The sequence below is a fragment of the Capsicum annuum genome, chromosome 11 (assembly GCF_002878395.1).
Source record: "Capsicum annuum cultivar UCD-10X-F1 chromosome 11, UCD10Xv1.1, whole genome shotgun sequence".
Taxonomy (NCBI): Eukaryota; Viridiplantae; Streptophyta; class Magnoliopsida; order Solanales; family Solanaceae; genus Capsicum; species Capsicum annuum.
In genome coordinates, this window is record NC_061121.1 from 71,508,324 (window position 1) to 71,522,791 (window position 14,468).

Genomic DNA, 14,468 nt, shown 5'->3' on the forward strand with positions numbered 1-14,468 from the left:
GGGAAACTATTTGTAAAATATCTTATAGCCTCCTGCACATAAATGTGGTGCACAACACACCCATGTGCAAGACTCTACTAGATATGGCTTTCAGACTTCTTAGGACACTATTCAACCCTAGGATCTTATACCAAGTTTGTAACGCCCCAAATTTGGAACCCAAAATGCTACACGATGCTCATAACCCTAAAGGATCACAAGCTAACCCAAGACTGATATTTGTACCTGTATACTATATAAAATACTTTGTAATGCAGAAATATGAACTAAAAGTCCATTAAGATCAAAATTGAGATATAATATCTGACAAAATATGTAACATCTAGGTGGGGTATGAGATACCCAAAACGACTGAAATAAACTGACTGAACATGATAGTTTGAAAAGCCTTTAACTGACTGAGCTATTTGAATAAGGAGTTGATAAGACATGTCCCCAACTAACTCCAACTAATAAACTAATTAATGAGATAAATAATAAATGATCATGTCCTCAAAGGTTGAGGACTCACCGCTAACTTTGTTTGCTGATATCTGGAATCTACTGATGCTTTAGAGCTCGTGTCTCTGAACCTATGGTATAATACACCATAGCAGAAATGCGTCAGTACTTTGAATATACTAGTATGAATGTGAGGTAGGCTGAATACATGGGGTTTATATGCATGAACAATACTGGCTAACTGACTAATATGAACATGAGAATACATTCATAAATACATAGTAACTATGACTGAGATCATGATAACATGAATTTGCTGATAACTATCATGACTGATACTGAGTTTTGATGACTGATATAACTGATAACATGAGTGACTGTATATGACATGGAACAAGATAACAGTTCTGAATTTTGTAGCTGAAACTGTGGAAAGTAGTTATCTAATTGGCATGCCCAAATAACACATTATAGTTGAGTTAGGTTCCAATCTATAACCCTAATTGGAAGGGCGTCAATACTATTCCACTGATAAGGACAAGTATTAGGTAACCTTCATCTGATAGTGTCCCTAAAAATAGAATGGTGGGACCCTCATCTAACAGTGTTTATTTACATTATCAGCCCTCATCGGACAGTGTTAATGTTGGCTACATAGTTCTGGAACACAAGGATGTCTTTTAAGAATCACACCCTTATCTGACAGTGTGTGTCCCCATTCTTGGGTTCACTCGGTACTAATTCCTACTCCAGTCTAATTAGACTCTGAACATGATTAACTGACCTGTACATCGACTGGGTTTATGAGTTTCATGACTGACGAAATACTACTGATATCTTATAACTGACTGAGTTCATGAGTTTACTGAGAGTACTAATATTTCCTGAGTCACATGACTGATTGAATTCTACTGAACGTTGCTTAACTGAGAGTATCGTGAAAACATAAAATTGGCTATAGGCACACAACTATATTTTTTAGGTACAAGTACCCCTAGAACTCATTAGAAAGAAACTGACTGAGCATGACTTTCTTGAACACATAATTAACATCATAATCCATAATTCATTTATTGAAGCATTTCATCAAATATGTGATATGCATAAACTTGTACATACATGGGGATTTCATAATATCATACTAGTTGGGCGCTTTTCCTTCATATAGGAATTTAATTAAACACATAGTAGGCATAGTACATGAAGATAACATTATACAACAATTAAAAATCATGGTTCATCTTTAATTTCACTATTCAAGGATTTAATCATGGATTCACATAAGGTTACACCTATAATAATAAGTTTCCCCCTAAGATTCTATCATTAAAACATGGAATAGAATTCAATTTGGTCATTATCAACATGAACAAAACAGACCAAACATAGAATTTATACAGATTCATATACTTGAACTTTGAAAAAGATATTCTTGGGCTTCATAGATGAAAGGAGTCCATGAATGAACACTATGCATACCTGATAATGAGATTCCTGAAGTTCTTAAACAGAAGGATTGGAATCTCTTAGTTCTTGAAGAAGATTTGGATGTTGTTCTTGAGGATTTCTCTTAGGGAGAAAACCCTAATTTTAATATTGTAGATAAATAGTGAATTTAGGAGCCTTTGTCGGATATAACTAGGTATATAAACGGGTGGTAAAAGACCAAAAAGCCCCTTTAAAAATGACTTAAAATAATTGAACAGAACCTTTGATGGTCCATTATTTTGACCATCGTAGGTGGACCAAGATAGGGACTCACTGTCTAAGAAGCGACGGCTTGGGCGATGGTCCATCGCAAGTTTGGTGGTCCGTCAACCTATCCATCGCACCTTATCCAGAAGGTTGCCTTACTGCCTTGGCTACAATGGTCAAGGCGACGGTCTGTCGCTAGGTCGATGGTCCGTCAACCTGGCCGTCGCACCTGGCCGATTCTGGTATCTTTGAGTAAAACGTCTATAACTTTTTACTCCGATACCGAATTTGGATGAAATTGGTATCATTGGAAAGCTTATTCAATTTTCCACGTGATAAAAAGTGAAATATTAAAAATTCCACATGTACAAAAGTGGATTCATATTTCAAAGAATGTTTCTAGTATTCTTGGCATGATTTCAAGCTCGGAAAAAGTATAGGGTATTACAGTTTGCCAAGGTTATTATGTTCCTAATTCTAATTCCATTAGAATATTGAAAATATTCACTAGTATACCTACATCACATAGTTGTAACATAAATTTAGGAGGGGTATTATTTTTCACAAACTGCATCGGCATAATTACACAAAATCTATTAACCACCTTTGGTACGAATTATCTTCCAAATTAAACACCCAAACAATAAATATTTAAACTAGACATGCTAGTTCTACATTGACCTTAGCATACAGGAAATAAATCATGGCAACAACAACCCACAATGGCTATGCAGTACACCCCACCCCTAACTAAAATAAGATGCATTATCCCTAGTTCATATATAATTTAATAACAAGAGGCCTACATACCAACATACACTAGGTGGTGGCTTATGTAGTGTCAGTATTCGAGGGCCTCAAGATGGGCCTACCCTCAGCATCAGCGGTCTAGTGGTCTATGGAATGCTTGCATCTATAATGCAATCGATTGTGCCGATATGCTCAATGGTGGATTTGGGTGTTGGGTTGTACTATTGATTGATCTGCAATATCAGCAGGTTAGGAACTACTAGCTCTCACTGTCATATCATAAACCCTCCTATGTTTGTACAACTCACTCTAACTACTAGTTGTTTTTACAGACTCAGCATTCTCTATTGTTGTTCTCTTTTTTTTCTTATTCTTTCTTTTTTTCTTACCTCTATCAACACCATACGTGGGGTTTGAGTCTCCAATACCCTATATATCATGTACCTCATCATCATCATGGATATCCTCTAAAATTGATATTGACAAGACTGTTCTATCATGTAGATCCTCAACTGCCTTCCTGAGTGCGGCTATCTCAGCATGTACTCCTGTTAAATTTAAGGAATGGATACCCTCTATCCTTCAATTAATGCACTGCTCAAACCAATCAAATTTTGTCTGCATTATCCTTAAATCCTCTTTAATCTATCTATCCACCCGGGGCTTTACCCCTTTCTCTATTAGTCTTACCTTTGTCACAACCATACCTAACCTCTTCTTTACCTTGGCTAAGAATTACTGTAGCACTAAGACATAACTGGTAGGGAATAATCTGGGAGTAAATGGTCATGGTACTGCACTGGTCATTGAGTGTGAGTTCGGGAGTTGTCTACTCATCAGTTGAGGTCTAAGTTTTTGAGTGAGCAGTCTCTATAGAGAACTCACTCATGTCAGTTAACCTTGTAGTATTAGTCTCATGCCCTATGACCACATATGCCTCTCAAACCATAGTTTCTTAAATATTTGTTGCCTTTGAAATAGGGTTAGCATCATCTCTAATAAAACCTAAGTTTGTTGTCATTCGATGCTTGATAAATTTATCAATATTTGGGATACTTAGCACTCCTCCATCTGAACATATCGATGTCAACAAATACTGGAATGCCATGACTGTGTTGGTGCTCATCGCCCGATCTCAGATCTCTGTCGCTATACACTTGGCTATATCTATCTCGTAGCCTTCTATAATGCCGGTAATAAGGGCTACTTTATCAAGTTTCAACATACTATACCATAAGTAGGACTCAATTTGTGACATACAAGCATCCATTAAGCCTTAGCAACAAAATTCAAACTACCTTTTTTAATTGACAATGAGCCATCAACACCTCAAACTTCCCAAGGAGTTTTCTTCTGGTCCACAATAATGATCCTGACCATCCACCTGTAATGAAGAAGCTTGTCTTGCAACCCAATATATTTCACCTTCACCTTATGCATCTTATATAATCGATGGTGAAACTCAACAGTGATGGCCAGGGGTAGGACTCTGGCCCATGTAAAACTCAAGAGATGACTTGAGTTGAGGTGTTCACTTGAACACCTCTAATTACAAAATTAGTCAATGGGTCACCAGCCCCTCCCACTACAATCTCCCATGTGGATATAATTTCTTTAGCTCTAGTGATATATAACATAAAACTCACACACCACAGCTAAATTGTACTATCCTAGAGCCCTGGTCATCCACCTAAAATTATATTGTCTGAACTGGGTGCCAAATATAGAAATCTTATAAATGTCTGTGGTGGTCAGCTTTCTCTCTATATAGATGATTCTTTATGGTTTTCTAGTGGAGAGGTTTATGGCAATATCTTTGTTATATAGGTCTTCTATTCTGGGGTTCCCGCACCGATCAATGATAGGCACTAGAGCATGCTGAATAGAAAGTAGTGTAGGAGGTAGTCCTCATTATCAGACTCATACCCTTCATTTTAATTAGCATTCTCCTCCCCATAGCTAGATTTACCCTCATCATCAATATCGCCTTCAACATTGTAATCATCTTCACTATCTTCCTTAGACTGGGACGGTGAGTGGTGTAGTGATATGCTAGGATTCTTCCTCCTAGGCATGGTTATTGGTGGTGTGACATCCTCCAAGTTTTCTTGTTCATCCAAAGGAAACTACTATCTTTTCTTCACCTGCACCGCCAATGGATATTTATTGACTGAATCATTTAACTCATTAATGTCCTCATTTATGAAATGATGAGTGGATTTTGGGGCAGACTTTTTCAGGGTTAGATTCTATAGGGTTTGTTACTTTGTTGAATCTGCTTTTATATCCATTGGTACCTATTGAAACATACCCATTAGTAAGTAATAAGAAAAGAAAAGAAAAATAGGAAAATTTGGTGTTAGTATTACAGAGACTAGGTACCCTACGACTCAGGGTATGAGTCGTAACCTCTAGTTGAGTCATGGTGAAACTCGTATGGTAAGTATTTCCATAAGTAATGGTCAGTAGTTATGTAACGAGACCTCCTAATGGGTAGTTATGTTATACAATAACTTTTTACCAACACTCTTGTCAGACCAGAACAATTCCCTTTATATTTTATAGGAAAGTGGCATACCTTGCCATTCATAATTTTAACAGGAAAGTGACATGCCTTTCCATTCATAAGATGATATAGAGAGATATCTATGGGTGTATTGTAACCTGTCTGATAGGCCCACAGTGCCTCATCCGACTTTCTTTGCCAATAGTCCTATTGGCATTCATAGTCTTCGCCAAAGAGATCTGACCTCTCTATTAGAGACTTCAACCTATCCGCTCATCTGAGGATGGTAAGATGTTTCCACCATATGATTCACACCATATTTTTCAAGTAGACTTTTGAATAGATGATACAAAAATGATACCCACCATCAATAATTATTGAATGCGGAGTGCTAAATCGAGAAAAGATATGTTTTTTCAAAAATGCGCTGACATTCATCCTTCATTGTTTAGAAGCACAACTTATTCCACCCAATTAGATACATTATTCACTACTACCAAAATATACTTCATACTGTAGGAGCTCACAAACAGAACGATAAAGTTTAATTCCCCATACATCAAAAAAGCTTTTAACTCAAGAATGGGTGTCATAGGGAGTTAATGGCATCGTGACATGTTACTTGACGTTGACATTGGTCATATGCTAAAGCTTCTTAATTTTCATTTCTTTGGACAATATTTGTTTATTTTGGTTGGACAATTTCTCTTTCTTTTATGTTTTTATGTTTTGTTGGATTGTAAGTTGACAAGTTTGGATTATTGTCCTCTTTGGCAAATTCAGGTTGAAGTGTTTACTTTATTTATTTTTGCCCTTCGTGGCAATTTTCAGTTTACAGTAATTATGTGTGCCTTTTTTGGCAATTCTTCTTTTGCATTGTCTTAAGGGGAGTGCATCTTTAGAAGCTGAGAAAATGATAAGACCCCAATTATGACCTTTGTGAAATGTTGTGTATTGGGCAAGGATTTTTTTTTGTGACTAAAAGTGATGTTGTTTTGAAACAAAAGAATGAGTTGTTGTTAGATATTTAATCCCAACAAGTGTAGTTCGATTTGATTGTCTTAATGTTGAATTTGACAATAAACAAGATTGGGAACCTTAAGGATCCGACTTGATTCTTAGCATACACCTAGAGTGTGAGTATTTGTTTATATTCTACATGTATAGGAATGACTAGAACTTTCTCAATGTGTTTACAAAGTAAAACAAAGGGTGTTGGGTGTAGGAAGTGATTTAGGAATTTCTTTGATAACCGAATTTTAAAAACTTTATTTACCTACCCTTCTGCATGTCCCCAATTAGCCCCGTTGAGACTATAGCCTAATTTCTTTGGTAGCCTCATATGTAGCCTAATCCTTTCTTTGATAGACCTTAATTTGATCTATATGTCCTACACACTTTAATAATGATAACTGAATAAGAAGGGAGTGTGAAATTTAAGAAGGAAAAAGGGTGAAAGTGAAGCTCTCAAAAAAAGTATTTATTATGTGTTTAATTGTGAAGCTTAGGAGTTAGAAAAAATGTGAAAGAGAATTCAGTTTTTGTTGCCCGATTTTTGTTACAATGAGCCTGTTTTGGCCCTGGTCCATTTTGAACAATGTGCATCTCAACCAAGGCAAATAGTTTAGTTGAGGGTGGCTACTGTAGGGGTGTGTAACAAGAACTGGAGTATGAAAAACAGCTGATAATTGAGTTGTGAATATAAAAAAGAAAAATACTCCTACCATAGTTTTATTAATGTGCTTAAAAAGATTTGGGTGAAACAATTGATGTATGAAGGTAATGAAGTGAAAAGTTGGGTTGAAAAAAATGTGATTTTGATTGAAGATGGTTATGTATTAAAGTGATTAGGGATATTAGTCACTATTTCCTAAATAGTTCCTACCTGTCCCTTAGCCTACATTACAATCATGAAAGACCTAATTGATCCTGTATTTCAACATCCGACTATTATTAGAGTATTACACTAAGGGCAAGCTTATGGTTTATTATCTATCATGTATAAATTCTTTGTTGAGAGAGAGTGATTGAATTTCTATATTCTCCTCAAGATAAATATTGAAAAACAGTGAGTGATATGGGGAAAACGTTCTTGTTGTGAGGGTGCATGCGGATAAAAGTCAAGATTACTTATTGTGTTGTTTGATTGCGTCCATTGATTAAGTTTGCCAATGAATTTAATGTCACTGTTGAGATAATGAAGTGTGAAATAAATTGTTCATGTGCCCAACGCTAGCATGACTCTTGGGTTGTTATTAGAAGGTTTAGTGATTGTGCTGCTTGAAGTTGTTCGAGGATAAACAAGGTTTTAAGTGTGGGGTGGTGATCTTAGGTGTATTTATATGTCCAAACACCACTATCTACCCATATTTGGACTTGTTTTTAGATTAAAAATTGTGTGAATTATATTTAATTGTGAGCTAAATTATGTTTCGTGGCTAACCGATGTAATTAGAGATACAGAGTAAATTACCAAGGGATTGAGATGAAAATTGGACACACATCATGAAGCAATTATTTATTGATGGTGTGGAATTAATCATGTTTGAAAGACCATTTTTATCGAGTCCAATAACATGTGTAGATGCATGAGAGCAAGGATAAAAGAAAGTAGCTGAAAAAGAGGATTTACGAGAGTTAAGTTAATATTTGGAGTGAATTTTAAGTGACGCGATTCTAACTCGACGCGTTGCGTCGATCAGTAAAATCTGTCCCTTCGCCAAAATTTTAGAAGGAACTTCCAGAACATCGATGCGAAGTCAACGCGTCGTGCCGATGTGTGAGTATGGGGACTTAGTCAAAATTTGAGATGACAATTCCAGTGAAACGATGCGATGTCGACGCATCACGTTGTGTGTTATCAAATTAGACTTAGTCAGATTTTTAAGGTGAACTTCCAGTGCATCAACACGAAGTTGACGCAACGTGTTGGCTTGATCAATGAGATTAGCGATACGTCACGTCAGTGGTTCAGATCTGGTGAAATTTTTCCAAGTATAAAAGAAACACGTGAGCACAATTCCAAACACTTTTTGCAAGCATAGCAGCGGTGAAAAAGCATAGAATTCTCTCTTTTAGGGTCCTTATTATTTCTTTTGAACTTCTTTACTTCAAGATTAATTTTGGGTATGATTAATTACTTATTTTTTATGTTTAATTCAAACATGAGTGGCTAAATACCCTTTCTGGGGTTGAGGCCAAGGAGATGATTACTCTTTGATATTCTTTATAGTAGTTTCTTTTTGGATTATCATCTGGGTTGTTCTTAATTTCTTGAGCTTACTATTTTGATGAGTGGCCGCCATTATAATAAATCTATATTTCTATGTGAATCCGGGAGGAGAATCGTAGGATAGAACAAAGAAATTAAGGAGCAAGGTTCTTATCCATTTATGAAATGAGGGGTTTGAATTATCATCTAGGATAAGAATATACCTAGAATCCTTATTTTGTTCAATTACAAGAAGATAACTTTATGAATCTAGAGGAATTGTTGTATCTCTGTGGGAGTTGTAGCTGCAATATTCAGTAGATAGAAGATTTTAAGGTCGGGAGACCAAAATCGTAGCATAAACCTTGCGAACCAACAATCCGATAACCAATTAGACTGCTATAAGAATAGATATTTGTATGATTGTTTGAAAAGACTCAACCTTGGAATTCTCATTATTATTGTTTACAACCGTTGCTTGCTTTACTCTAATCACAACTTATTATTTCTTATTTATTAATTCACATCTTTATTCTCAAATTCACAATCATCTTGATACTTTACAAAACTTAATACCCATTGTCTAAAACTAAAAATTGGTTAAATTTCTAGTTGCTTAGTCCTCATGGGAACGATATCTGACTGTCTAAGTCACTATATTACTTGTACGATCGTGTGCACTTGCGTGTGTGTCTGATTCACAACATCCTTACGACTCGTGGTCTTCACTCGTCATCATTTGAGCCTTAGATTTTTGGGTCTTTGAAAACTTATCTCCTTATGAATTCTCATTACAAGTCGTAGCTACATCTTATGAGTTGTATTCATAAGTCGTGGTTACTCTTTACTTGATTTCTCAACTTCACTTTTACCACTGTCTTGGTAACGAGTCAAGCTACGAGTCGTATGATGACTTAATGACTCATAGGAAGACCAGACTTCAATTTATTTATAGTTTTTTCTTTCATTTTTCATTCCAACACCAATGTTAACATGTTTCACCTGCATAACATACAAAACCACATCATATCCAACAAGATAACCTAAGTCCAAGTATAAATTCTTTGTTTGAAGCATCGAATATGTCGTGTTTTAATGGCGCATCAACACCCTCAACTTAGGATTTTGCATGTCCTCATGAAAACCACAATTTACACCTACAAATACATGATACATAACTTTTGAAGACACTGTGACATATTTGACAGTTGATTTATTATTCAACAAAAGAAAACCTTTTTACCCCTGCTCCTATATCATTGTTCAAAAAACTATTGTGTATAATGGCTTGGTGCAACAATATGACATGCAAGAATCTAATGATGGCATTACATTAGCAATGAACAACTAGGCCTAAGTAACATAGACTACCCGAAAATATAAGTAACTTGACATCGTACCCTATGCACCCTCACATTTAGAGAAGTCCCTATCACTCAGTCCGATTTATTTTATTATTTCAAGAACAATCTAGAGACACTCATACTCACAAAATAAGTTTCAACCGATGTACACAAAATGCCATAGGATTTACCTTATGCTCTTTACCAAAATTTTTAGACGGTCAGACTAAAATCACTAAAGGACCTTGTTAGGCTTGAAATGTAGGCTTAGGGATGGTTATGGTATATTCGTGATCTTTTAAATGACTTAACCTCTTTGGCACTATGTTTTCTTTGGGGTCCACTTTTTCTACCATCGTTATATTGCTTCACCCTTATTTCTCCATTTTATTCTTTTTCATGCCTATTTTTTGGCTGGGTGCAATTCTCTTTTCTCATTTTATTTTTTTTCCTTTTCTTTTTCTAGTGATTTTCTTTTCCTTTGGTTTTAATTTATTTTCACCACACCTTTCCTTGTTCCTTTTTCCTTATACATTTCTTCCTTCATACTCATCTTTTTCTATGCACCCCTATAATAGTCACCCTCAACTTAGACGATTTTTCCTGAGTTGAGGTGCACAGTGTCAAAGGAGGACCAGGGCCAAAAATAGGTTCATTGTAGTGAAATAAGAAGGTGTAAATGGTGTACACAATAAAAATAGGTCAATTAGGCTCAATTTATTGGATCAAGGGATTCATATTTCATTTGGTTAGGCATTTAGGCTTGAGTGGGCTAATTTGGAAAATAGACTATGATCATCACCTGACCGATCATCTTACATTCTAGAAAAAGCAATGGGGTAGATTCTAGATTCTGTACACACTGGTCATAGTGTCAGTCACTACATATCCAGTTCATGCAACTATATGCCACCATTAATTTTATTTCTAATTCTAATGCCATTAAGGGATTCTCAATTATCACATGCACATATAGATCACACAACATTACATTAAAAAAATTTAAGAGGGATATCCATTTTTCAAATTTTGCACATATTCTCAACTACCTATACAAATCAATTTTCTCAATTAAGTATCACATAATACACACAAAAATAACATAAACATGTAACATGTAAAATATATCGGTTCATAAATTTTTATCAGATTGTGGCCTATGGTTTTTGAAACACGAAAAGCATAACCTATGGCGATTGTGGTACACCCTTCAACTCCAACTAAAAACTATGCACTATCCTCAGTACATCTAGCAATGTAATACAAATAAAGAGGACATACCTTGGTGCTCAAGGCACCGAATCATACTTTATCAGTAAGGGGAGCCTCAGATAGAGCCTCGCTTTCCTCATGTGTAGAGCCATCAGCTATCAAGACTATCTCTGTAGTAATGGAATTAGTTGTGGCTGGTGCACTCGATAGTGTATCAGATATCAGGGTTGTGTCACTGCCCCTCTCAACATCCATGGCCGGTCTTGAACTATGTTACACAGGATTTAACGTGGAAGTCCCCTTACTTAAGGGAGGAAAAATCACGGCTTGCCCTCACAAGCTCAAAACAGTCCATTATAACTAAACTCTTGAATATAGACTCGACAGTGAACCTAACTCTAGGTTCCTTCTGCTTGCAATACCTCTATTAGAAGCACACCTTGACATCTCTAGAAAGGTTCCCTTAAAAACTGGTTAACTCTAACCAACAATATGCTTAGGAAACTCTACTTAAGCATTTCTCTCATCAAAAGAAAACACTACTCATATAGTATGAGTAGTTCAATTACAAATTAGTATTTGACTCAAGAACAATTTCTATTTAAGCTCACAAACTCACTAAGAACTTCAGCAGTGTCGAAGTTTTGAGTTTTGCCTTTCCTTCTCTCTTAAGCTCTCTACAATATTTTCGAAAACCATTTGATAAAGAAGCATCTTTTTCCTTTTATAGATGAGTGAAGATTAAGATTGAAATGCCATTGGACCAGGTGTCCTAATCAGTACGAGCAACACCTACCAATTTGTTACACAACAGGACAAAATTATCCAGTCACGCGTGCCAGTTGTACTATAGTCATGAACATCCAGGGACCTGGTCCTTTGTAGTCATGTTCTTATCATTAAAGCTAAATATACCAAAATTAAATAGTCCACTCTAACTACCCGTCAGTCTAGAGGTGGAAGGTTTTGCTAAGATCTACCTGAGTGCCCAACTCCTCTTAAAAAGATCTCCAAAAGCTAAAAGTGAACACTAAGACCCAGTTAGAAATGATAGATATAGGCACACCATGCGAACAGACTGCCTCTCGAACATAGATATTAGCTAACCTTTCGGTACTGAAGCACATCATATTAAGAAATAAATGTGCCAATTTTGTCAACCGATCCATAATAACCCAAATGCCATCAAAAGAGCAAAAAGTGTGAGGTAGGCCACAAACAAAGTACATAGTGATTTGCTCCCACTTATACTCTAGAATGGGCGATCTTTGAATCTAGCCACATGTCTCAGATGCTCGGCCTTCACCTACTGACAATATAGGAAACGAGCTAAAAAGTCTACCATATCCCTCCAATAATAAAACCTCAAATCTCTATTTATCGTAGTTCTATCAGGGTGAATAGAATATTTGAACCTATGAGTCTCATGCAAAATTAACTGAATCAAGTCTCTAACCCTCAAAACACAAATGTGGCCCACAAATCTCAGAATATTCTAAAAATCTATGATAGCCCTCTTGGACTCACCATGAAATACCTCATTACGGATAATACCAAATCTCATATCTTAAAACTAGCAACTCCAAATCTGCTTAAATAAGGTAGAACTCACCTCAATACTAGCAAGAATGAGAAAGGAGCCAAGCTAGCCATACTCACTGCCTTTCAGCTCAAGTCATCTGCTACCACATTTGCCTTGCCCGAATGATATAAAATGGAGATGTCATAATCTTAAGAAACTCCATCCATCTACACTATAGAGAATTAAGCTCTCTCTGGTTTATAAGAGGTTGAAAATTACAAAGATCCATATCGATCACACAATGCATGCCATACAGATAATACCACCAAATCTTAAGTGCATAAACTGCCACAGCCAACTCTAAATAGTGAGTGGGGTAGTTGTCCTCATTCACCTTTTGTTGTCTCAAAGCATAAGCAATATCTCGACCCTATTTAATCAATATACAACCTAAACCAACACCATAAGCAATCACAAAATATGGTGAATCCCTCACCCTTAATACGAAAAGCCAATATAGGAGTTGTAATGAGAAATCCCTTGATCTTCTAAAATCTTGTCTCACACTCCTTAAACCATAGGAAAGGAACCTCTTTTTAGGTCTATATGGTCATCGGTGCTGCAATAATAGCAAAACCCTCAATGAACTACCTACAATAACCAGCCAAACCAATGAAGGTACGAACCTAAGGTGGATATATAGGTCTGGCCCAATCAAGAATATCCTCAATCATCGTTAGGTCCACCATAATCCCATCTTTAAACACTACATGTCCTAGAAATGTCACTAACTCAAGCTAGAACACATACTTAAAGAATTTAGGAAAAAGCCTATGATCTCTCAAAGTATGGAGCATAATTCTCAAATGTTGCATATGTTCCTCTATGCTCCTTTAATACACAAGGATATCATCGATGAACGCAATCATGAAGGAATCTAAATTTGCCCTGAACACAGAGTTCATTAAATTAATGAATGTTGTCAAGGCATTGATCGATTAAAAAAAAATAGGAATTGATAATGACCATAACAAATCCAGAAGGTTGTCTTTGGGATGTCCTCAGCCCGAATCCTTAACTGATAGTAACCGAACCTCAAGTCAATCTTAGAGAACATTGCTGCTCCTTGACGACTATGCATACCTCCTCTAGCAAGTGGATATACTGCGTAAATTGTCAAAACATGCTAAGTCGAAGGAACCATTGCTCCACGACTAGGATAGTCTCTTGAGAAATAGCCAAAGTTCACTCTAAGCCAAAGAAACCATTACTCAACGACTAGGGCACTCTCTTTAGAAATAGCTAAAGGCCCTTGAACCATAACATTCCCCTATCGCTATACTGAAACCAAAAATTTTGGCTGGCCTAAAATAGCCACCACAACTATATAACCAAAATATAAACCCCTCGGAGGCTGACTACTACTCTAGATAGGATGATTACTGTAACAAAACTGACCTACATTAGTGATCTACAGAGTGTCTTAAATAGGCCTACTAATCTTCCCCTGATACTGATAAGGTTAATACGAAGGTTATCTACACTAAGAACCACTGTCTTTGAACTGTGGGCTACTATGACTCCCATTTATACTTCCCTGGTATCATAGCCTCTTAACGATACCTCCTTGGGCCTCACAATGCATCTTCTACATAACTTGAGCATTATCAGAAACCTAGAAAAATATCTACCTACAGCAACCAAACTTTATATAGTCATGTAGAGAGAAAGTCTCAAACCTAGAACAAATCATCAAACCCGCGCATACTCAGTCGATAAGTTAGATGT